The sequence below is a fragment of the Panthera pardus genome, unplaced genomic scaffold (assembly GCF_024362965.1).
Source record: "Panthera pardus isolate Hobbes unplaced genomic scaffold, ASM2436296v1 HiC_scaffold_23, whole genome shotgun sequence".
Classification (NCBI taxonomy): domain Eukaryota; kingdom Metazoa; phylum Chordata; class Mammalia; order Carnivora; family Felidae; genus Panthera; species Panthera pardus.
Window position 1 is genome coordinate 3599677 of NW_026526799.1, and position 25983 is coordinate 3625659.

At 50.4% G+C, this 25983-nt stretch overlaps 1 protein-coding gene across 6 annotated transcripts in view; it reads left to right on the forward strand.

Moving 5' to 3' along the window:
* The first annotated feature begins 265 nt into the window (after positions 1–265).
* Positions 266–25983, forward strand: part of BNC1 (basonuclin 1) — a 73618-nt gene continuing 47900 nt past the window's right edge. For 2 of the 6 annotated variants that reach the window (XM_019460404.2, XM_019460405.2), the window contains exon 1: positions 19335–19866. The gene's annotated coding sequence lies outside the window, so the exon portion shown is untranslated. Of the gene's footprint in view, positions 464–2044; positions 2888–14160; positions 14305–16268; positions 18511–19334; positions 19867–25983 lie in introns of those variants that run through there. The other 4 variants (XM_053888623.1, XM_053888622.1, XM_053888624.1 and 1 more) reach the window with 4 other exon arrangements.

Sequence of the window (25983 nt, forward strand, 5' to 3'; positions counted from 1 at the left end):
ACTGGCAGTGCCTGCCTCACAGGCCTGCAGGAAGGAACAGAGAAGGCTGTGGGAAGGCAGTTTATCAGGGAATCTCAACTCACGGGGGTGAGTAAACAAGGAATTGTTTTATTTATCTAAAGCTCGCCATTAGGCATGTTCTGTCAAACCCTCCTTTCCTGTTGGGGAGTAGCAGCCATGATGGTATGTCATTCCAGGTCTATAACTTCTTGGCTGTTTTTGGTTCATCCTCTTTTTTTGGTTGTGATTGCTTCCAACGGTCTTATTTATTTTTTAAGATTCAGTGTTGTTCAGTGAAAAACTACAGAGTCTGGAGCCAGCTGCCAGGGTTGAATCCAACTCTGCACTTAACGAGCTGAGCGCCTTGGGCAAGTTACTTCACCTCTCTGTGCCCCCTAGTTTCCTCATCTGTTAAATGGGGATGATGATGGTACCTGCCTCTCAGGAAGGGGTACTGCCAGGGGTAAGTGAGTCGCTACAATTAAAGCTCTCAAAGAAGAGTGCCAAGCTCGCAAAAGAAACATTGTGTAAGTTTGGCTATTATTATACCCAGCCCAGAGTTCCTCTCCTTCTGCAGGGCCGGTGGTTGTGTCTGCTGGCTGTTCTGGTGATCTCTCTCATCCTCCTTCGTTCTCATTCTGGCTTTCCACGACAAAGCCGGTGTTGGGGCCTAGAGGAAGAAGTGGAAGACAGCTATCGTCTCCCTTGGCCCAGCAAGGGGGACGTCATTCCCACCCAGCAATACTGTACTCTACATGGCCTTGATGCTGGCCGGTGGTGCCTTCAGGAGGCCCCAGAGGAGGCCTCCCTTCCGGGCAGCCCCCCATCGATGGTCCCTTTAGATTTTGGGCCTGTATCTTCCTGGCCAGCTCACAGCATCCTGGTGCAGATCTGATGCTCCCCTCAGTGTGGTCACGGGCTCCCAAACACACATACCCTCAGCAGGCCAACTCTTAGACCCGTGGGCGCATGTAGAATCAATCTCATGTTCCAGCTGGGATGGAAACTCAGATCAGGGGCCAACAGATGGGGGGGGTGGGTCCCACCCCCGGTCTCCACCCACGGCTCCCAACACGCAGCTGCCCCCAGCGTTGCTCCTACACACCCCGGGCACCGCGGTGACAGGCTGGGTCAGGGCGCCCATTGGTCCCTGCGTGAGCCAGGAGTGCACCGAACCCCCACCCCACCAGTGTGACAGAGGCTTCCCCGAGCCTCCTTCCCCCGCTTCAAAGACAGAAGTTTCTCCATTCCCTGCTCCCCGGGCACACCTGGCCTGGCGGTCTCTATAGGCATTGTTGGGGGGTTGCGGCTGGGGAAGTGGGGGTGATGCTCACACTTCCTGCCACAGTGTTTCCCCCAGCAACCCCAGGCCATGGTTCTCTAACCTAGAATGCAGGCACCTTGATCCCTTCATTTCCTACCTGCAGCTTGGCTTACCAATTCAGGCACATGATACCCAATACCGTCCTGTGATGCATTATTATGAATATAAAATAAAAGGGGGGTATTGCACATTGCTTTTGAAGTATATTTGGGGGAGCCTGGGTGGCTCAGCCGGTTGAGCGTCCTACTTCGGCTCACATCATGATCTCGCGGTCTGTGAGTTCGAGCCCCGCATCGGGGTCTGTGCTGACAGCTCAGAGCCTGGAGCCTGCTTCGGATTCTGTGACTCCCTCTCTCTCTGCCCCTCGCCCACTCTCTCTCTCTCTCTCTCTCTCTCTCTCTCTCAAAAAGTAAATAGACATTAAAAAAAATTTTTTTTAGTTTAAAGTGTATTTGAATAAGTGAGTGAACAAAAAACATTTTAAAAAGCATACTACAAACCAATATTATAAATACAGTAATAAATTAGCAATAACTAATAGAATACCAATGAGATATGAAAATACGAGAAATCTAATTGTTTTGTAAATGATACTTAAATAAAACCCTTTCTCTGTTATTAAATTAGAATGAGCCGTGGCTTGGAGCTGGGGCTCTTGTGCTCAAGATGTCGGTGACTCCATACGTGTCAACCCAATGCTTAACTTTTTCTGTGGCTCAGGTATGGTTTCAAAACCTCCACAAATACTCCGTGAAGGCTCATGGATCCTGTGAGAAAAGAATTATTATTGCCATCAAGGCTGTGTTCCAGCTGAGGAAACCTGGGCCTGGTTTCTTACTGGAGAAACTTAGCAACGTCACGTAGCTGGTAAGTGCCAGAGCCTGAGTTTAAAACCACGGAAGCTAGGAAAAAGAAAAAGGAGGAGAAGAAGAAAAAGAAAAACCCACGGAAGCTGGCTCCGGAGGTCATGCCCTTCGCCACGGCATTATTCTTCGCAGGCAGCACTCCCGTGAGCATTCGGCTTCCAGAATAAGCCTTTGCCATTTTTATTCCCAATTCGGGGACAGATGGTGGCACCAGACCCAGGAGGGCAGAGCCTCTGAGCTCGGCAGCAAACAGTGCCCCCAGGCCAAAGCGACAAGGCCACAGCTCTCCCTGGGCAAACCCGGTTAAGCAGACGTAGGATGGTTTCCTTCCAAGAACGTCTCTCCCGTCCATGTCCTTGTCAGTTTTCCCATCAGGAAAATGGGCATGTGTAATATGCACCCGTGGCAATAGCCACAAGAACTAATTAGCGCCTGAAATGTGTGTCAAGATCCCCGGCGAGAGGTGCTGTAATAGGGGCAAAGGATTCTCGCATGAGTTCCAGTTTTGCCTCCTGTGGCCCGGTCCTCCCTGGGCGGGAGGTGGTGCCCCGTCTTGTTGAGATCTGATCTCTAAATGCAACTGTGTGTTTTCTTTCATCCAAATGACTGTGCTCATCTCGGGAGCAGCCTTTAATTTTCTTCTTGGAACCGAGGACCATCCTTACTTACAGCAACAAAAGGTCCCTGGGACGGTGAGGTAAGATTTGAATTAAGATACCTTGGCATCCTTCACTCCCCGGCAATTAACGGGCAGCAGGTTTTCAGCAGCACTCACTCTCCTGAGAGCGCCCTTTGTCTCGGGACTGCCTGTCTGTCCTGTTGTCCGTCGTCCCGATGCAGCAGCCCCCCCCCCCCCCCGGCGGCCGGCTCTCTGCAAGGTGCCAGGCAGGTGCAAGGCATGGCGGGGACCTCCGAGGGCCCAGCCTGATGGGGAAGCCATGTGGCTCTCGGACCCCCGTCTGCGTGGCGAACCTCACACACGGCCGGGGCCCAGTGACTCCGAGGGGCTGGCTGTCCAGGCGGCCCGTTCTCCCCGTGTCTTCCTCACCCTCACCTGCCTCTGGGCCACCGTTGTTCATTATTAGCATCCCTCTCCGGAGAAGCGAGAAGAGGAGAGAAGAGCCAACCTTTGCTTGTCCGTTTGGCTCCTTGTCAGCGACTCTGGTAAATGTGTAATCTGATGGAACCATGGTCCAAGATGAGAATTTGGACTCCTTCCCTCTCTCTCTGCCCCTTGCCAGGCATGTGAACTCCTGTTGAGGCTTCAAGTCCCAGCCTTCCCCAAGGCCCCCGGGCAGAGTGAGAAGTTAGTCACTCCCTCCCTGGCTGCCAGAGCCCGTCTCCAGCACTGAGAAGCACTCAGCACACCGTGTGGTGCGGGATCACCAGGCCCCGTCTGTCGGCCGGTGCAGGGCGGGGGCGGGGAGGGGTGGGGAGGGGGGCTGCCGGCCTTCCTAGGGCTCCAGCCCCACACCTCTGGGCCCCGTCCTTGGCACGGGACTGGGGGTGAGAAATGTGTGCTGAATGGCGCAAGTAAACCCGAGTAGAGCTGCTTTACCATTTCCCCAGAAAATCAGGAGTTAATGCTTTGAGGGGATTTTTGTCTGGAGTTTTCCCGGGGCTCATTTGCTCGTGGTTTTGAAGAAAACAATGTCACAGAATTTCTAGAGATGGGAAGTCCTTGATCCTTCTCATTGGCTTGACAGATGTCTGTTGACTCTCTGTGATGTTGCTAGTGCTGTTTTAGGTGCTGGAGAAGCGGCCACAGAAAAAACCCCCTGCCCTCGGGACGCTCACATTCTAGACACGATATTCTTCTCCCCCATAATTTCCTGCTCGCTATTCGCCTCTCTAGTCCTTTTCCCTAAAGGCAATGAGCCATCTAAACCGTGTTCAGCAAATAAGCAGAAATGCCCAGGGTGGCCCGCTTAAGTCCCTGCCATTACGTGAGAAGCTTTTTAGGAGACTAGATGTCAGAGGGAGGCGGTGACCTGGGAGCACAGAGGCAGGTGGCGGGACAGGGAAGGTTTGTCACCTCCTGGAACACGATGGCAGCAAAGATGGCCTCGGGAGGTCGTCGTGATGTCTGGTTCTGAGCGGGGAGGCAGCACAGCAGACTGGCCCAGTCTGCTTCTGCCTGAGCCAGGTCTTTAAGGGGAAGGACACGGAGTTTATCTAAAGTGCTGTGAATTCCCACAGCCTCGGGCAGACCCGTATTCCAGCGTAAGCACAAAAACAAATTCTAAAGCCAAGTAAATGACTGGTGATGAGCCACAGGTATGTATTATCACGACCATTGCTTTTCCCGGAGAATTCTCTCTGCGAGGGGAGGGGATCCACCCCACAGGCGTGATGTTCCGTCAGCTTTTCAGCAACCGCTTTCGGTGCCTGGAACTGAAACGGGGCCTGGCAGATAGGTCGGCCTGCACAGTCCCGAAGGGTACACTTCCCTGCAGGAAGGGGGTGTGCTGTGGACGAGGGGGGCCCTCTGGCCTTGCCGTCCTGAGGGTCAGCTTTTCAGCAACCAGAGCCATGATTGTAAAGGGAGATCTTTGTGTGGACAGGAAGGCAATAGTTTTTGGATGAGCTGACGTGATGATTGAAGTCCTTTTGGCTTTCCTGGTGTCTGGGTGGAAAGAGAACAGGTGTGTGCCTTTGCCAAAAATGACAGCCCACGAGGACTATGGATGCCCCGGGAACAGAGTCCTTCTGTGCCGGCCGTGAATTCCTCAGAGGCTGGGAGGTCTGCGGGTGAAAGCCGTGGGGGGGCGGGTGCAGATCTCTCCAAGACCTGGTTTCTAAGCAGTTGGTGGGAACAGGCGTTGAGAAATGTTTCTACATCTGCCCAGCCATATTCGCCCACGAGGACTACATACCGTGACTTCTGTTTCGGAACAGTATCCCCCGCTGCTGGCCAACTGAGGGGTTGTGGGCACACAGAGGCTTTCCTGACGAGGCCTTCTGGCTTCGTCCAGAGTGTCTCTGGCCTTGCCCTTTGTCCACCTCTTTCTGAGTGACATCGTATGTGGTTCCCTGTTTCTTCCCGAGGAATGTGTGTGTGTGTGTGTGTGTGTGTGTGTGTGTGTGTATGCACACGTGTGCCTGTGCGAGAGTGCACACACGTTTAACCCTCTTTCGTGAGAGCAGACAGGGCTCTTGCAAAGGCTTTCCCAGTGAGTGTAGAACATTTGGAGAAACTCCACATTCAGGGCGGGCTGTAGACGGGCCGGGCCGGTGGGAGCCCTGAAGGCTTGCAGGGGGACCAGGGCAGGAGTGTCGCAGACAGCCTGGGCCCCCGGCCAGACCAGGAGGGAGAGAGAACCTGGCGATGGGACTTTTTTCCCCCAAACAGCCTGCATGCGGCTGCATTCGAGATGGCTCAAAGTGACCCGGAGTTAGCAGTCCGCGCTGGGGCACCCGGGGGTGCTGGTCCCGTCCGCCCGCCGGTGGAAGTCCCCGGCACGCTGCTGGGTGCAGGAAAGGGCGTTTCTGCCACTCGGTGCCGTTCGAGCGTGGATGTGGCAGGCAGCCTCGGAATCAAGCTGACACGCGTCCCACGGCATGACAAGTGCAGCGTGAGGTTCTCAGGAAGGGCTGAGTGTGTGCATGAGGTCACTGAGCTCTGTTACCGTCTGACCAGCCTCAGCCTGCGTCCCGGTGACACACATCTGCTGACTGGACGGATCGGGGCCTCGCGCTGTAGGCTGACTGGTGGGCCGTGCTCGAAAGACTCCTGGCGTGTGCCCCTGCCTGCATTTTTTCACCCTTGGCCGAACACATATGCTCTGCACAATCAGGACAGTGTTAGCATGCGGGGCCGAGGCGGCTTCCTACACATCTGGCCGGGGCGGGCTGAATCACTTCCCCCCCGGGAGGGTGGCTCCCAGCTCCGTGACATCTGGAGAGTGGCAGGAAGCGTCTGGATTCATCCCAGGATGGTTTTTATCTCCACATGCTTTTCCAATCTCGTCAGGGCCTCTGTGCTACATTCCAAGTGACATGTCCACATTCGCCACGGACAAGAGTGACAGATGGGGAAAAATCATCTTTGACCCTTGGAAGTCGGTCATGTTTTATGAGGCAAGAGCTTGGGCACAGAAGGTATCGTAGGAGGGAGCCCAGGGATGGCTTGAAATATGGCAGTTACGCATGTTTTAGCTTTTGGACATAAAAGTCCCCTCCCCAAACTACCGGCGTATCCAAGCAATGAAGACGGCGTTTAAAAGTTGACTTTCTCTTTTGCGTTGAGGCATAACTTACCCCGACCAAAAGCACAGATCTGAAGCATACACCGTGGTGACTTTTTAATTTTCACGCATGCACGTGCCCCCCAGTGCCACCACGGAGGCCGAGGGTTTAGGACCTTCCCAGCTCTCCAGAAGGTTCCCTTGTACCCCTCCCTGTCACCAGCCCCCCCGTGAAGGTCCCCCCTGTTCCGGTCTCTCTGTCACCACGGAGTAGTGAAAAGGACCCTTTTCTTTTCGGGGTCTTGCCGCTTAACAAACATCTCAGCACACGCAAACGACAGCAGTTTTGTAAATTGCCACAAAGGTGCCCGGGAGGGCCGAGTCGAGGCTCAGATCAAAGGATTTTTGTGCCGCCCGTGTGTCACCGCACACAGGGTTCCTCCTGGACCCGATGTTCCACGATGGAGCAGGAAGTGCTCCCGGAGGAAAACTTTGTCTTTGGCCCTGGGGGAGAATTCGCGGTTTGCTCTCGTTTCAGAAAAAACCAAGGGGATCTTGCAGCTAAGCTCCTGCCCTTGCGAATGTAAAGCCACACGCTACACACGTTCTCCCCTCTGCGAAGGACAGCCAGGCCGCAGGCCCAGAGCCCCGGCTCTCTTCCTCGCTGGGCCTCTCCTGGGCCTTGCTCCCGTCCAGGAATGAGGCCCTCGTTGTAGCTTGCTCCTCTCCAGAGAAAACGCTTAGTCAGACCCAAAGCAAGTCGCTGCAGGACTCAAACTGTCCTCAGGAAATACCAGGAGAAAAGGCCGCAGGAGAGAGGATTAAGCCCTTCTGAGTATTCCAGAACCCCGTATCTCAGTTCAGCAGCCGTTGTCATTAGGCGGGGTGGACGTGTCCATTCGCCTGACCCGTCGTCCTCTGCCAGAAGCAGCCACAGCCACGAGGACCTGACCTGGGGTGGACCGGCCTCGGCAACACAGACACAGCTTTCCTGGAGGGTTTTATTTTTAGATTTGAGGGCAACCGCTTGGAGGGGTTTTCAGTTAGGTTTGGGGGGGAAGCAGGAGAAGGGGGCTCTGGGCGCAAGACAGCGGAGGTGCTAATGGAAGGATCAAGGATCTTGGAGAAGGAGTCCAGAACAAGGGCTGTTTCTGCCTGGGTACGACACTGACCGTCAGCGGGACCTGGACAGGCCGCAGCATCTCTGCCCTCTGCTCCCCATCTGCACCATGCGGGCCGATTATAAGAAAGCCTAAACGCACAGCTGTTTTGCTTAGAGCAGGGGTGGGGGGTGGGGGAGGCCCACTGGGAATGTGGGTTCTTGAACGAGCGCCTCCCTTAGCTTCTCTAACTCTAGCGTGAGGAGTTGCATTCCCTCACGCTCCCCCAAGGGCCCCCCTCGGCGTTTGGCCACGCCGATGACAGGAGGCCCTTCAACAGCCCCCCGAGAAGAGGTTCCTTCCGAGAGCGCTCCGAGCCGAGGGCACGTCTGATGGGTCACCGCTCCCTGGCTCACAGGGCTTGGGCGAGGTGGGGCTCGGCGGATAACTTTGGAAACCCCAGGTAGGAGGGCGATAGAGTGCTTTCCACGTGAGGAGGGTGGACTTTTCCCTCTTGGTGGCCAAGTTCGCTGTCTAGTTTATGCCGATTGCCAGCACAACGACTTTGCACGGACTCAACGGTGTTTTGAGAGCCGGTCTTGAGGCGGAACTAGAAGACATTCCCCAGGGAGAACACCCGAATCATGGGACCCTCACTGTCTGGCCGGAGCAGCCCGTGCGGCCAAGCCCTTCCGCACGATGGACTCTAGTCGCTGGGGTGCAGTCCACCTTGTCCGGAAATATACCGAGAAGGCTTTTTTTCAGGACTTTAAAGACAGTATGGAGAATTATACTGTGTTTGGTCTTTTTGCGTCTTGGGCTGGTCTCATCCAGGCACCTCACGTTACTGAGAATTGAATTTATCGTATAAAATGCGCCATGCACAGCTTCCGGAACCATCGCCAGGTGTGTGCGTGCGTGTGTTACTGTAACGCGATGCCCTACCACATCGGGGCTCCGACGTCCGCGTCCGCTTCTGCACGCTGAGGCCCTCGGCTCTGTGTGGAAAGGCCTCTCACACACTGTTTGAACCCCTTCTTTGGTCCTCGTCTGGGACTTACGTCAGCCCGGTGTCCTTTTCCACGTCCTGTGCCGTCTTCAACACAGATTAGACGGGGAGGTCCCCCCTTCCTGGTTGTTGTTCCCGTATCAATGGCGATGGCTGGGTCTCTGCACCCACGGCCGCTCAGAGCTCGCGCAGGAAGCACATCGTCGTGAACACAATTCACGTGGCTCCGGGTAGCCCTCCCCCGCTGGCAATGGCACACGCCGTGAGTTCTGCACACACAGTGCGGACGCCCCTGCACAGCTCTGGCAGTGCCTTGTCTTTGTGCCATGCACACCTTGTCCAGAAGCTCGTTCCATTCAGCGGTCTGCCTCTCTGACCGCCACTGCAGCCAAGAGGGTTCGGTTGTTTTTTTGTGGGTTTGTTTTTTTTGTTTTTTTTCGGTGAAGGGAAGAATGTCTCCCCCACCGTGCAGATATCATCATCCATTTCAGTGAGCTCCCTGTGGCAAGGCCTGGCCAGGAATTTGCTGCTTAGTTATTTTACAGCCACTGCGTGGCTGGGGATTGCTTTGTCGGAGCCATCCCTTACCCACCTGCACCCCCGGTGGCCGGGGACCGTGACTCAGACACGCAAGCGATGTTCAGTGGATGAACGGATGAACTTGGCATCTTTCAGACCTACCCATCTCTGATAAAGTAAGCTTTGGTTCAAAAGGAAGCTGCATCTGATTTAAGGTTTCTTTACAGGAGGAAACAAAATGGCTTGCGTGCATTTTAACGACGGAGAAGCGGAGGGGGGGAGCGGAGGGGGGAGGCGGGCACTGGAATGAAGATATGTTTCCCACCCTTGAGATTCTTCAAATCATTTTTAATGAGGTGGGTGATCTATAAATAATGTCAACTTCTGTGACTCTTCTCCTCCCGTTTCCTCCCCCTGAAATGTCCTTTCATCCACCCCATCCCCAACTCTGAGTATCTAATTATGTCTATTATCCAAGACCCACACTCCAAGAAGCCCCCCTTAATCTCCCTGACTCCCTTCATTAAAGTATCTCTGTGGCTTTTACGGAGTTCTGCCCTGCCCTGCAGCCACGTGGCTCCTTGCCCAATCCCCTTAATCTGTGCCACGTAGAAAACTCCTGGAGAGTAGGACCAGGCTCTCCCCCAAGAGCTCTTTTTTTAAGGTATCATTGACATACAGCATTATCAAGAGTTTTGCACACGGTAGGCAGCGTGAATGTGCAGGAATGAACGGTCCCAATGGAAACCCTTTTGTGATTCAGAAGTAATTCAAACTAGCTTTTGGGAACACGGATTCCGATTATGACAACCTTCAGTTTCCTCTTTTGCGTATCCAAAAATTAAGATATGGAAAGTCATCTGCCTATCTACTTGTCAATCTTTAGACATAGCCATCATAAAACCTATCTTTACATGTTCATAGTTGGACTATTTATAATAGCCAAAGGCTGGAAACCATCCAGATGCCCATCACAAACAGAATGGATAATACACTGTAGGATTTCACACAATAGAATACTACAGGGCAATTATAATGAGCAATCCACAACTATAGACAACGATTTGGGCATATCTCATTAACACGATGTTGAGTAAAAGGAGTCAGACAAAAAATATATATAATTTCATGTATATTAGGTACAGTAACAGGCAACACTTGTCTTTGCTGTTAGAGGTCAAGATAGTAACTTTCCTTGGGAGCATAAGGACTGGAAGGGGACATGAGATGTGGCTCCAGGGTGCGGACAATAAACCGCTTCTTGAGTTAGGTGCTGATTGCACAGGTTTTCAGTTTGTACAGAGATTTATTGAGTTTTATGCCTATGACACGGGTACCTTTCTCTGCTACATGTACTGTCCCTGGAGAGCTCTTGGCCTGGATCCTTCTTTCCATGTCAAGAATCAAAAGGTATCAGGATTCAAGCTCTGCTACAGTGTAGTGTGTTAGTTATCTATTGCTGTGTAACAAATTACCGCCCCCCCCCCCAAAAAAAAACCTTAGTGGTTTTAAAGAGCAGACATTTATTATCTCCGAGCCTCTGTAGGTCAGAAGTCGAGGAACAATTTAGCCAGGCAGTCCTACTCAGATTCTCTCAGGAGGTTGCAGCAAGCTGTTGGCAGGGGCTGCCGTCACCTGAAGGCTTACCTAAGTCTGTAGGATTCACGTCCAGTATGACTTATGCCTGTGGGAAGGAGGCCTAAGTTCCTCACCATGTGAATCTCTCCAGTGGACTGCTTGAGTGTCCTCACAGTATGGCGGCTGGCGTCCTCCAGAGCCGGTGAGAAGGAGCAGAAGGAACAGCCTCAGTGTTTCTTATCACTTAGTCTCAGAAGTCCCACATCATCTTTCCTACCATATCTGTTCATCAGAAACAAGTCATTAAGTCCAGCCCACACTCAAGGGGAGGGGAATTAAAGTCCACCTCTTGAAGGAGAAGTATCACAGTATATCCTCTTGTGGATATATCTTTAAAACCATCAGAGTCCCCCTCCAAACCACAAATTATTTACATCCTTCCCATATGTAAAAAGTCAGTCATCCCCTTCCAAGGCCACCAGAATTCTCACCCATTTGAACATCAGCTCAAAGCCCAGAATCTCATTATCTGAATCAAGTTCAGAGGCAGCTGAAGCTCCTTGGGCAGAGTTCTTTGAGTGCAGCTCCTTACATACACTTCCCCTCACTATGAACTAAAGATACATGTTATCTGCACCAAACCACCCCCCCCCCAAACATATGATGACAGGACAGGCACAGAGTAACCACCATAGATGCACCTGTTCAAAAGGGGGTAAGAAACCAGGAGGTACACCAAAGCCACTGGCTGGTAGCAGTCCTGAAATCCAGCTGGGCAAATGTTGGAAGTTCCTTGTCTAGGATTCAGCTCCATATCTGCTCAGGAGTGATTCTCATGGCTCTCATTTCCACATCTGAGTTTTTCTTCCTTTTCCATGAAAGGTGACCGGTGTTTGCAGCTGCATAATTTTGCTTGCTTCTCACCAATAGAATTCTGGGAGTCCAAAGACTTCTTTTCATGTAGTACTATCTCTTTCCCTTTCAGTCCAAATGTGATTTTTTTTTTTTTAAACCAAAGCGAACCTGAGACACAGGCTCTGAGGTGAATGTGCTGCCCTATTTCAAACAAGCGTGTGGCCGCCATATCCAACCAATCTCTCTCAACGTGCCCATGAAAACATAGGGAAGTGTATCTTTTTTAATTCTCATTGCTGAAAACGAAGACACCCTTGCTCCAAGAAACAGACAGAATCTTGGAGAAACTGATACAAAACAGTAAGGTGGACAGAGCAAAAATGTTATAAACGTACTGTTGTTTTTAGTTCATGGAATGATCTTGTTTCGGGTCTCAAAACAGAGACCAACAGAAGAAGAAAAGAAAGAATGATATCTGTAGCTCCCTTATCATTGCCAGAAAACCAGGCCACTAGCCTTCTGCCTTTTGGGCACTATGCCTGCCCCACCCCACCCCACCCAGTATAACTTTCTCTACACAGAGAAGGCAGGCAAATGGGTGACACATACTGGCTCTCCTGAGATGTGGTCTCCACAAGTGAGGCAATGGAGACATAAGAACCCTGGTCGCAGTGCATTCTGGGAATTGTAGTTTTTGTGCTCGATAGCAACTCAGAGTATCAAAGAAAGAGCCCAAGAACAGAGAAATTACAGTGGGCCCCCAACACCAGCTAAAACAGATGATCTTCTAAGTAACACACAATCGAATACAAAGATGAACATCTTTTTCTTGAAGACAATCTACATTTCGAAAAAATATATAATAATCTGGATCTAATACCCCAGACTGGATTTAGAAACAAGAGAAACAGAGGAGAGGAAAATTTAAGTATCAGGTAACTATTGACCCTAACAATGAAAGAAGCATGGATGAAAGATTTTGGAACTTTAACAGCTTATGAAAGTTGAACCTGGATATATGTTCCAAAACGCTAGTGACTTTGGCCAGAGCAATTAATACACCCAGAAAAGCCAAGAAAGTGTTTAAGAAGTGTAATAAGGTATGCTGGTGGTTCTCAAACAGGTAGGCGTCAGAATCACGTGAAAAACTTGCTAAAACAGTTTGCTAAGCCCCACCCCCAAGGGGCTATAATTCCAGTGGGTCTGGGTGAGACCTGAAAATTGGCATTTTGAACAAGTTCCCAGGTGATGCTGAGTGCCTGAGGACTATAAGAACCACTGAGGTACTAGAAAACGTGTTATAAAATTACAATAACTGATGAATGGATGAAGAAAATGCATATCTGTACGATGAAAACTATAAAAAAGGAACAAAATACTGATTCATCCTAGCACACAGATGAACCTTGGGAACATGACGCTGAATGAAAGGAGTCAGACACAAAAGGCCACATAGCGTATGGTTTCATTTCTACGAAATATCCACAGACAGGCAAATCCACAGAGACGAAAAGCAGATTCACGGTTTTCGAGGGTTGGGAGAAGGAGGAAAGCAGAGTAATGGGTACAGCGTTTCTATCGCGGGGTGGTGATGAAAACGTTTAGAAATTAGACAGCGGATGGGGCGCCTGGGTGGCTCAGTCGGTTGAGCAGCCAACTTCGGCTCGGGTCATGATCTCACGGTCCGTGAGTTTGAGCCCCGCGTCGGGCTCTGTGCTGACAGCTCAGAGCCTGGAGCCTGTTTCGGATTCTGTGTCTCCCTCTCTCTGACCCTCCCCCCTTCATGCTCTGTCTCTCTCTGTCTCAAAAATAAATAAAGGTTAAAAAAAAAATTAAAAATTAGACAGCAGTGATAGTCACGTGACCTTATAAAGATACTAAAACCCAACTGAATTCTGCATTTTAAAATGGTGAATTATATGGTCTAGATCTCAGTTTTAAAATATAACCAGGGGCACCTGGGTGGCTCAGTCGGCTAAGCGTCCAAATTTGGCTCAGGTCACGATCTCACTGTTTGTGAGTTCGAGCCCCATGTCAGGCTCTGTGCTGACAGCTAAGAGCCTGGACCCTACTTCAGATTCTGTGTCTCCCTCTCTCTCTGTCCCTCCCCTGCTCACGCTCTGTTTCTCTTTCTCTCTCAAAAAATGCATAAACATTAAAAAACAAAAGATTTCAAAATCAGAAAGGAGCTGTGCGTGAAACAGTAAGAGTTGTATCGAAAGACTGTTACATGAAATGCTCTTCAGCCATTAAAAAATGTTGTTGTAGAATTAATATTTACTGCCATGGAAAAATGCGCATGATATACTCTCAAATGGAAAATACAGGTTACAAAATTATATATATACTGAGCCAACGTTTTGGGTTTTTTTTTTTGTTTTTTTTTTTTACGCTGTGTATGTGATGTAGAAGACCCAGAAAGTCATACACCTGGCGTTCCAGAAGGTGTCTAGGTGAGGAGCATAGATGGGGTTTTTTTTTCTTTCAAGCTGTTTTTTTCTGCAAGCGCTTTGCAGCGCTCGTGTAATAAGGAAACAATTTTCACTTTTGAAAGCAATGTAACGTACAATTGAGGGGGACACTCTATTCTCTCCGATGACACTCCGATGGACAGGAAATGGAAACCAGGGGCGATGCGTCCACTGAAGGATGAGGCAGAGATGCCTTAGGGGCCCCTCTCTTTCTGCCGGATTCCTACCACGATAGTACAGGATTCTGGTAACCAGAGGTGCTCTGCTCTTGAGGCCACTTGCTAACTTCAGGGAGACGGTGCTTCCTGAAGAGTATCCTGTGTTCTTGGAGAAATCTTTATTTCCCTAAATGTTTCCTGTGGGAGAGAAGTCAGAGACCCCAGATCACTGGGAAGGTAAGGACATCAGACTTGAACACCTTAGCGGGTGTCACCTTCACTAGCGAGAATGGTTACCGTCGTTCAACACTTCCTACTTGCCAGGTTCCGAGCCAAGTGTTTTCCACGTATTAATTCATTTAATCTTCCCAGCAACCCAATGCTCTAGGTACTATTATTATCCCCATGTTAGAATGAGAACCTGAGGCACCCAGAGATGAGGTAACTTGCCCAAGCTCACAGTGTTCAAATCTAAACATTCTGCCTGTAGAGTCTTTATAAGACTTTTTAACAATAGCTTTATACATCCAGGGGCCCCGGGGGGGGAGGGGTGCTCAGTCGGGTGAGCGTCTGACTTCGGCTCAGACCTCGATCTCACCGTTGGTGGGTTCGAGCCCCACATCGGGCTCCGCGCTGACAGCTCAGAGCCTGGAGCCTGCTTCGGATGTTGTGTCTCCCTCTCTCTCTGCCTCTCCCCTGCTCGCTCGCTGTCTCTCTCTCTCTCTCAAAAATGAACATTAAAAAATGTTTTTTAATATTGAAAAAAAAACAGTAAGTTTATACTTCTGGGTCCAAACAAACTTCTTGCTGCTGTCATTTGGGAAAGTTTCTTTACCTCCCCACGAGGTTCTGATGTCTCTTCCAGGGAGGATCAGAGTAATCATAGACACATTTTGCATCGTTGCACATCCACCCACTCTGGATCCCGGAGAGGCAGGGTTCCTTGGACCCCCTAGGTCCTTCCCTGCTCCCCAATCCCGTTGCCCCATGGGTTCAAGATGGGGGGGGGGCAACCATTGGGCTGTTGGCATGATGGGTCCTCATAACACCTTGTCCTCAGGGGGTTCAGGACTTGTAAGTCACGTCCCGGGTCCCTCCTGCCGGCTGTGACATGCCGGGCACATCAAGAGCCGGATCCTGTTTGAAATCCCGAGGCGTGGGCAGTGCTCTTGAATTTTCAGTTTTTTTTTTCTGAATTTTCAGGAAGTTATTTTATTCCATGACAAATGGGGCCGGGAGCATGGGAGGAGTCCACCTGAAGTGCATGGAATAAGGGAGCACGTTGTCTCTAGAGAAATTCAAAACAATAACAGAACTAGACCTGCTCATTTGTCTGTTTTTGAAGGATGGTTGACACAAAGTCTGTCTATTTTTTATCATCTCCATGCACCAACAATTCCAAACAATTTCAGTGATAAAGGACCCCAATCTGGGTCTCTCCCACCAGCCCCCCCCAAACACACACACCTGGGCATACTGCATACCAGCTTTCATTCCCAGCTTTCTGCCATTTTATTTGTGAGTCATCAACCCCCAATGCCCTCCCTCTTCACTGGAGTTCATTGTCCCCCAAGTGGTGGGTGAGGAGGGTAGGTGAGGGAAATGGGTGATGGGAGAGGGGGAGGGGACTGGCCTTTAAAGGGACTGTCCGCCCCTGCGAAGGCATCTGGGACATGGGAGCTGGGGAACCAGGCACGGGGCCCAACTTCGACTTTCCCTCGAGGGCAGACATTGTCCCCAACTTGGAGTCAGGCTCATGCTGGGAAAGGGCGTGCCTCTGAGACCCAGCCCTGATGTCCCAGCTTCTGCAAGACATTCCCTGTGCCCCAAGGCAGAGTTAGTCACTTCCTTCTGGAGGAACTTCTGTACACCCCTTTGTTAGAGCACTGGGCTCGCTGGCTGGTGCGCTTAGATCACCCCACTCTGTGGGGAGCTACCTGAGGGCAGGCGCTTCCTAGTTCGTCTCTGTCCCCCCAGTTCTAACAGAGGGACGGACACAGAGCAGAGGCTCAAAACTGCTCAGTGACACGCAGAAGAGAATCACACGCTGTCTTCCTCTTTCCCCGTGAAACCTGTCCGCTACGGGTCTGCAATAAATACGGGCTAGGGTGAGGCCGTCGTTCATTCATTTGTTCTGCGTGTGCTGGTTTATTCTTATGCAATTATCATTACGGTAAAGTGACGTTTGTTTTTCTTTACAGTCCTTGACCTGAGCGAGTTCATTTGTGAAAGGCGTTAAACGGCAGAGCTGACAGAGGGATGGCAACTCCGTGCAAAGCGGGGACGGTTCTGGAAGGAGATTCGGACATTCCACACGGGAAGCTAGCGCGGTCCGTTCGCTCTGTGGCGTCTACGGAGACCTGCTGAAGGCATGGAACCTGCCGATGTGCAGAAGGGCCGAACCTCCTGGGAAGGGCTGTGTCCCAGCCACCCCACCGAGGCTGGCCGCCATCAGGGCCTCGGCGTAGTAAGGGAAGTACTTACTAATAACGGGTGGGGATGAGCTGGGAGGAAGACGTGATAGGACTCGTTCAGCCTTGTCCAGGCCACACCCAGTTTAGTCAACGACTTCTGAACCCGGAGAACGTAAAGGAACCCAGTGGAGCTTGGACCGAGGGCTTTGAAATAAAAATGTCAACGCGCTCCTGCGAGTGTGGCCCAATCCCGTTCTCTTCCAGAAGAGAAATGCCCCACGTGGCCAGGCTGGTCCTGAAAAGGAGCCCCGTCCTGCAGACACCTGACTGTTCTACTGAAGGAACAGCCTGCCGGCCTGATCTGCTTCCTCCCCCTTGAAACAGAGGAACCGGGACTGGCTGACCCGCTAGAGCTGTGTCAGCAGGAATCAGAGGGAATCCGTTTTCTGCCAGGATGGAATTGAACCTCCACAGGCATGCGCTGCGGCGGCATTTAAAAATACGTTTTCTAGGCGCCTGAAATGTAAACGCAGGTAAAATAAATAAAAGCCAATTAACAATAGCATCTGGGGAGACACCGCTTGGGGAAAAAGAGAGGGGAACGTAGGGGAAATCCTTGGGAAGTACACAGCCGATGGCTTCCTGAGGCCCGGCTTTGACATATTCTGAGAACCTTCCGCGGCCTCGCAGGCAATGTTAGCACAGGTGGGGTTTGCAAACCCGTATCCCATGGGCCAAACCCGGCCCACAGCTGTGTTTCGTTGGCTTCAGTGGCGTGCTTGTTTTCTAAAAGTGGAAAATCTGCAAACAGGACGTGTGCTTTCCAGTTTACCGCGGTCCTCACTGCTCCCAATTGTCTTACACAGGCTTGTCACCTGGCCTGCCAGGCCTCTGTGGCCATGATGCCCTGGACTCCAGTTCTCAACCTTGGCTGCCCGTTGGAATAATGCAAGCGGGCTTTGGAAAATACCCGTATTTGGGTCCCACCCCCCCACCCCCCACCCCCCTAGAGATTCTGATTTAATTTACCTGGAGAACAGCCTGGAGGGCAGTTTCTAATACTTCCCAGGTGATTCTAATGTGCAGCAAAATTTGAGAACCGCCACTCTTGGGGAAGCAGAGTGGCTGGAGAGCTCTGACCCAGGGCATTTTCCACCAGGCACTGCTTATCCCCAGATTGACTGGTCTCCTTTACCTAGGGCTGGGCCTCCTGGTCATAGAACCACCGACCTCACCCAGACCCTTGAATCTGACCTTCTCTGAAAGGGATCCAGGCCAGACTCCCCAAAGGATCCCTCACAACTAGGAAGATAACGATCTCTTTCGAAATGATGAATTTAGGGCCACTCTTCTAGAGCGACTGAATACTTGGCGACTTAAGCACAGACACATTCGGAACCAATCAGTCCGTATTAGGCACGAAGCACTTTCTCCTTTGATTTCTCATCTCGGATTGATAACAACACTGTGGAGAAGGCATTGCTCTCCCATCACAGGTGGGAGAATGGTGACACCCAGCCCTGGTGCTGTAAAAGCCCTGCTTTGTAACTCTGGCTGCAGCTGAACTTATTTTGATAACCATCCAGTGTCTGCTATGCAGTCTGTGGAGGGCGGTATTCCAGAACAGCCCTAACAACTGATGACAGCCAGAATTTACTCTGATTGGGTCAGCCTGTGCCATGTTGGTTTGTAAACATTGGCATTTAGAATCAGTGGACTCGTATTAGGCACCAGGCACGCTGTCTTGTCACTGCTGTTGCTAGATCCACAACAAAGGTGATTAAGAGGTGGCCCCGGCGCTTGAAGGCTCAGGCCTCGAGGGGGAATTCAGCGCTGAAGTCCTTGCAATAGGATAGTTGCGCGAAGAAGACGTACGCGTAAGCGGAGTATGAGACAGCAGCAAGAGGGACGCGTATACTTCTATCTGCAAACACCAAGGAAGGCTTGGGCAGAGCAAGAGATATTTAGACCTGCATCTGGAAGGACGAGTAGGAGTCTCCCCGGCAGAGGAGGAGGGGAGTGGGTGGAGGTCCTTGCCGAGCAAAGGCACAAAGGCATACCACTGCCCAGCATTTTTGGAAAACTCGGCTTTGAGTCAGGAAAAGAATTCCAGATTCCCTTGAAAGTTAGTTTACCCTGCTTATCTAGAAACCTAATGGTTCCGAATGGCATCAACTATGTGTTTCAGTGTTGGGCCCATCCAGGTGGGCTGCAGGTGAGTCCCCCAGCTGCAAAGACAGAGCTCCCTGCTGTAACATCCTCTCCTGTGACCCAGCTCCTTTCCTTCTCAAATAACATTCCAGAATTCTAAAAGTGAGCCTTATCTCCAGCAGAAAGTAATCTCGTTTTCTCTCTCACTGTGTGCAGTCACAGGCACACTGATGTTGCTAATTACTTTCCGCTGGCTAATTCCAATAGCAGCATGATTTTACAAATCACAGGAGAAGATGGCAATCAGAGAAAAGGAGCACATGATATAAACACTAATACTTTAAGTATTTGTTTTAACTCGTCTTGGGACAGTTCTAGCCTACGTCATGCCACTAATCAGTACATTCACATTACTGTCCATAATTCCTCTTTGCCAGGTCGTTTAAAATCCACACTCTACCCCTTACCCTGGACATCCCTTCCTTAATGCTGTTGAATTCAGAAATTATGGACTTTTTAAAGTATTTATTTATTTTTTGAGAGAGAGACAGAGTGCGAGCAGGGGAGGGGCAGAGAGAGAGGGAGACCCAGAATCCGCAGCAGGCTCCAGGCTCCGAGCTGTCAGCACAGAGCCCGACGCGGGGCTCAAACCCGCGAACAGCGAGATCATGACCTGAGCTGAAGTCGGGTGCTTAACCGACTGAGCCACCCAGGCGCCCCAGAAATTACGGATTTTTATATTCAAGCTCCGAGAGTTATCTAAAGGCTTTTATTTGATGTAATTAATAAGGCTCTACCTTCTCAAGTGAATGCGTCATCAGACGTAACATTACCTTGTCCAAAGTGCACAGGAGCCTGAGTTCTCCTTTCCACGTGCGTGTGTGTTAGCCTAGAGTAACGTACATGACTTTGATATTCTTCAATATAGTCAAGCTGCAAGGTCTGTACAAGATTAATTACAAACTTAGGGGCCCGGGGTAGGTCAGCCCTTCATTATCATTAATGAACCTTCTTCATCTGCACTAAGAGACCTCTAATTGGGTTTATTTCTTACAGTGGGCATGTAAGTATCCTTCAGAAGTTTACTTTGCCAGCCTATATTGTGGGATAAACCTGCTAATCCGTGCAACCTTGGACGATCCGCTGAGAATAAGTAAGTTTCATGACATGAGCTGGTTGAGGAAGCCACAATGAAAACCCACTACATCACAACACAGACTTGGTTCATTAATCTGTAAGTAGAACCTGGCCTTAATTATTCATGATAATAGCCCTTAATATACTAGTTCGCTGCGGCATATTTTGTATCCGTAATGGAGGTCTCTGTCCTTTACGAACTTACGACAAGTCTCTGCTATTAAATCTTCACTGAGAGGCGGGCTGCGAGCCTGACCAGGGATTTCATGGGAATGTCATGTTCGAAGCGTAATAATCAGGCTTTACTGTTCTGAAGAGACTTTCATCCTAAGGATCTCAAAGCACTTTATGAGCCTTCATTAGTGCCAGGAATACCCCGAAGGCACCATGGTTTTACTATCTGTGTTTTATAGGTGAAGAAACAAGACCCGGGCTGGTAAAGTGACTCGCCCAAGGTCACAAGACAGATTAGCCAGACATCTTACAGGGTTTCTTCAGAAGAAACCATTTGTGTGTCATTTCAGCTAAAGGACCTTGGCCATGACCTGCAGGGTCTGGATGCCCCCCCACACACACCCACTCTGACACAGTTGAGGCACCTAACAGGCCCTCGGTGCCTGTCGGCTGAAGGGAGGGATAATGCTGGTACTTCTGATTCAAAATCGCTTATGAGCTACCCAAACCCCTTTACTCAGTTTCTCTCCCCCTGAGTATCCCAAACGTGTCGCTGCTGTCACTTTCACATTTGCACTAAGAAGGGGGTGTTTGCAGGGTTCGGCTCTGAGGAAGAGGAACAAGTGATTTCCACCTCCCGTATTCTAGGATGTTAACAAAAGACCTTTGCTCGATCGGGTTAGGCTCTGCCGTTGTGTTGGAGAGTTCTAGAAAATTAGGTGGTAGATTCTCCTTATAACTCCAGCAATTCTTTCTAGACCCTCGAGCTTCAAGAAAAACCGAGAAACAGCTTTTAAAAATACATGTACATATATATTTTTTTTTATTGCTAGTGCCACTAGGCTGTGGATCCCGCTCGGAGGTCGCTGGGGGTGGATCTTTCTGTTTGTTTGGCTTCCAATGTGTGTATTTGATCCCAGCTCAGATTTACATTTAAGACATGTTGAGAGTGTGCACTCCCAGGTTGTGCGGAATGCCAGGAAACGGGATCATTCCACCAGGCGTTAGCTTTCAGCTCTGTCCTTTGTGACAGATTCCAGAGCGTCTCCACCTTAAGGCAGGCGGGTCACCAGGCCGCTTCCGTGACCCCCCCCTAACCTGTACCAGGCTGCCGGCAAGCACTCCTGTCAGCATTGTTTACTCTGGCAAGACTGATGGCGTCCAGGTGGATTTCCCAACCCCCGCGCCTCCTCCCCCGGCCCGCTTCTCCCCTGCCGCCCGCAGCCGCGGCTGGCCGCGTGGTGCACTGTGCAAACCGTGCAAATCTGCAGTTTGCGGGAAGCGGCATTTCTCCCTAGTTGAACCACTGGCGTGGCTTCTGAGGACAGGAGGGCCGCCCCCGCCTCCCCCGGTGCCCCTGGCCGCCACACCAGCCCCAGAGGGTGCCCTCTGGCCTTGGCGAAAATGTGCCTCTGTGCTGGCTCCTGCCCTCGCTTCTCCCTGGGTAGAATCGCCCGCCTGGGAGGGCCGTGCTGTTGGGCAGATCACCCCGGGAAGCATCTGGAGGGCCTGCTGGGGAGATGCCCAAAATGCCAGGCACAGATGAAAGTGTGCGGGAGCCCGGCTTGGGGCCCGAGGGAAGCAGGTGGCCCCCTGGTGCAGAGCAGCCTGGGGTCCCGCAGCTCCCTGGGCGGGCCACAGCCCCCGAGTAAGGACTCACTCTCAGGATGACGGTTAGGCACTGAGAAGTGTGGTCAGTCTCCAGGACATGGCGCTCAGCACTAGGGACCCACGCGTGAGTAAGGCTCCATTCACGGGACGGAGGGGCAGAGTTAAAAGATAAGAAAGCAAACACTGAAATAACATGTTACAGAATCCAGAAAGGGAGCTGAGGGGGTGCTTGAAGGAACAAAAGGGACCAGGACATTGCGGGGGGGGGGGGGGGCAGGGAGGGAGGGTATTCCTGGCAGGAGAAATGCCATAAGCAGAGGTGCGTCCACGGAGCCGTGGCCAAGGGACGTGGCTGGTGTAGGGTTCGCGTGTGGAAGGCGGCGATGGAAGAGGGAGGCCGAACGGTCAGGGTGGGGCCAGGAGAAGAAGGCCTGCAGGGCCAGGCAGGGGCGGTATACAGCAGGCAAAAAGGAAACGTTCTGGAAGGATTAGCCAGGAAGGTGGCAGGGTGCCATGATCCAGGTAGTGTTCTAGAAAATTAATCTGGTATCCACGTGTACGTGGAAAGAGACTGAAAACAGGAAGCCAGTTGATGGTAGTAACCCACACAGGATTTGATAAGGCCTGCTTCACCTGGTCACAGTCTAGAGCCTTCTTCAGCCTGTCCCCTCCACCCCTTTTCATGGTTAACTTCGCATCCCTCAAGTCTTGGCTTAAATGCCACTTCTTCTGGGGAGACCTCCCTGACTGACCCCAGAGTTTTGGGGGTCCATCAAAACCCACTTGCTTTGTCATAATTACCTCATTGCGTTTTGTGTGTGGTTGAAACAACAACAAATACCACATAACAATCATGCGAAGAATAGTCACCATTTTGTGCAAATGGCACCACCATTCATCTCCAAAACTCTTTTATCTTGTAAAACTAAAACTGTGTATCCATCAACAGCTCCCCTCTTCCCTCTCCCCCACCCCCTGGCGACCACCCTTCCCCTTTCTTTGTCTAAATTTAACTACTCTTAGGTACCCCATATAATAAGTAGAATCATACAGTGTTTGCCTTCTAGTATTTACTATTCAAATACTGGCTGTTTCACTTAGTGTAATGTCCTCAAGATTCATCCATGTGATAGCACATGACGGGATTTTTATCTTTTTTTTTTTTTAAGAGCTTATTTATTTATTTTGAGAGACACAGAAAATGCAAGCAGGGGAGGGGCAGAGAGAGAGGGAGAGAGAGAGAATCCCATGCAGGCTCTGTGCTGCCAGTGCAGATCCCGACCTGGGGCCCAAACTCACAAAATGAGAGATCGTGACCTGAGCTGAAACCGAGAGTCAGACACTTAACCGCCTAAGGCACCCAGGCACCCCTAGGATTTCCATCCTTTTTAAGGTGAAATAGTATTTCATTCCATAAATATCCATAAGGGAGATATCTATATATCTATAGGGAGAGAGAGAGATCCCATATTTTGTTTACCCATTCATCCGTTCGTGAACATTTGACTTTTTGTGTTTAAATAAAATGGACTCTGATAGAATAAAATAAAACAGAACAAAATAAAAATATGGGGGTGCATTCTTGTAATAAGGTCATGGACTGGGACAAGAGTCACTTATCAGAGCTCCTATATAACAAGATGGGAAACGAAATTTATATCATATCCCCAGATTTGAGGAACATGAAAAAAAATCCCTCCAAGTGTCCGGGTGGGTATTAAGGACTTTACGCGTCTGACTTTTCTCACCTGAAACCGGCAGAATGAGCGAATGAGCAAATTCTCTGAGCCACAGTCTCCGCGGCATTCCCCATTCTGTGGCACTCTCTGGGTGGGAATACACGTGGGCGGGCTGAGTAGCTGTCACCTGCTAGGTGCGTGATCCTAGAGGCTCCCACAGAACCAGGATGCAGTCGTGGCCCCTGGAGTCTGGATTTGGCTCCTGACAGGAGCCCTGAGCCCTTTCCCTCTCAATGCCCTTCCGTTTTGTGCTCCTAGCACCAAATATTAAACCCTGCACAGGAGTCCTCCCTTCCGGGCGGGACAATGGGGAGCTAAGACAGCCATCTGCAAAGTTTATACCCTGCAGCTACAAAGCGTGAGGGGGCACATGCCTGTGTCTGTACTCCCACACACGCACCCTGGGGACAAAGAAGCAAAGGAGAGAGGTTGAAGCGATACTTTGGTGACTGTGGGATGGAAAGGAGAGGATATGGGGGTAACCATCATCTCAAATCTTTTCCCGAGTCATCAGCAGGGACATCACCACCACCCCCACCACATTATCACTTTGTTGTGGCTATTACACAGATGTTTAATGAGGCGAGTGTGCACTGAGGTCCAGAGCCCCTGCTGACCTATGTCTGGTGCACTCGATTGTCCCCAGGCCCCAGTACTGCCCTTGAGCCAGAGCACAAAGTCATCAATAAATACCTCTGTCTGGGAGAACCAACCGAATCTGTATAAACAAGACCTGTGAGCTGGAAATAGCTTACGCTGGGAGTTGTTTAGTAGAATGTCCACGTCCCTTGCCGTAAATCTACAGTCCAGAGATCCATAAGGCATTTGGGGTGTGGTTGGGACGATAACGTGTAATGTGGTTATGCTGCTTTTCAACATAGGTGATAAAAATAGAAATTCAAAATGAAAGAACCATATCGAACACTTGCGTGTCGTAAGTGAACTTTTAAAATTGTTCCTGGTGGAGCACCTGGGTGGCTCGGTCGGTTAAGCGTCCGGCTCCTGGTTTTGGCTCAGGTCATGATCTCACGGTTTGTGAGTTCGAGTCCCGCGTCGGGCTCCACACTGACAGTGCAGAGCCTGCTGGGGATCCACTGTCTGCACCTCCCCCATGTGCTCTCTTGGTCTCCCTCAAAATAAATAAACTTATACATAAATTAATTAATTACTTAATTTGTTCCTGGAAGTCAGAATGCCTTATTAAGATGTAGAGACACTTGGGGCGCCTGGGTGGCTCAGTCGGTTGAGCGGCCGACTTCGGCTCAGGTCACGATCTCGCGGTCCGTGAGTTCGAGCCCCGCGTCGGGCTCTGTGCTGACAATGCAGAGCCTGCTTGGGATTCTCTCTCTCTCTCTCTCTCTCTCCACCCTTACTCCACTTGCATGTGTGCTCTCTCTCTTAAATAAATAAGCTTTATAAATACATACATACATACATACATACATAAAAATAAAAATATATAGCCAAGCTCAAAAAAGAAAAGAAATACTTCCATGGACTATAAATTTATCAAAAATACTAGTTTACAAGCGGCAAGCAGAGTTGACGGGTTCAAAAGTACTCCATGAGAGACAGGAAACCAAAACCCAGGATTACTGCAAAACAGCACAGATTCAAACCCTGAGCAATGAGGTGGCTTCTCTCAGGCCCTGGATACCAGGTGGGATGTCTCCCACCTCCAGAGATACGTGGCTTTTTAAGAGCCAGGGGGCCGGGTGACAGTCGTAGCGTATTTGTTTTATCCAAAATGTGTTTATTGGAGTGGTTTCCCACCCACTCTGGTTCAGGGTGCTTTTAGTGCTGCTTCCGTCTGAAGGAGCATCCTTCCGTAAGCCTGCCTTCCTTCCTGCTGGTGGTGCATGTCTCAAGACAGTGGTGGTTTCATAGCCTCCTGGGCTCTTCACATCCATGGAGTAGGAGTTGGGGCCCTGCACTAGGCGCTCCTTCCTTCCACTTCCTCTTCTCCTCTCCTGGGGACGTGTGGAGGAGGTCCTGCACGAGGGGCATGTTCTCATGGGGAGCTCGTCACCACCCGAAAGGCCATATTTGTTTTTCTTCAGCCTTCTTTAACAGGTAAGGGAGTCCCATGTTGATCTCACTTTTTATACAGTGATCCTAGATCTGGTCATGACTCTTGCATGAAGTTTTAAGTCAACGGTGAGTAGGTGAATTCATTCCAGCTGACATGACCGTGAGAGAGCTGCCTGGAAATGACTTTAAATGACTATTTGAGGGTCTTCCAAGGGGTAAATGAAGAATCCATACAATCATTTAAAAAAGCTATGACACAAAATAGGCAGAAATGAAACAAGAACAGGGGACTATGAAAAAGAACTTATAATAAATTTTAGAATTGAAAACTATATTCACTAGGGTAAAAAAAACATTCCTCTGTGTTGGGCACAAAAAGAAAAGTAGCAAATTGAGAGATAGCACCAGGAATTTACACAGAAGTGAACACAGCAAAATAAAGATAGATAACAAAGAGAGATCAGAACCCAGGTGATGGAGAGAGAGGTTCCAGCAGGTTCCAGGATAGGCCTAACGGTAGTCTGAAGGAAGAGCCTGTAGTAAATGAGGTAGAATAATAGTTGGAAACGTTGGACGAGAATTTTTCCTCATATCGAAAGAATAAACATACCGAATACTGGGCCGGATAACTAAAAAATAAATCCTCCCTAGACCCATCA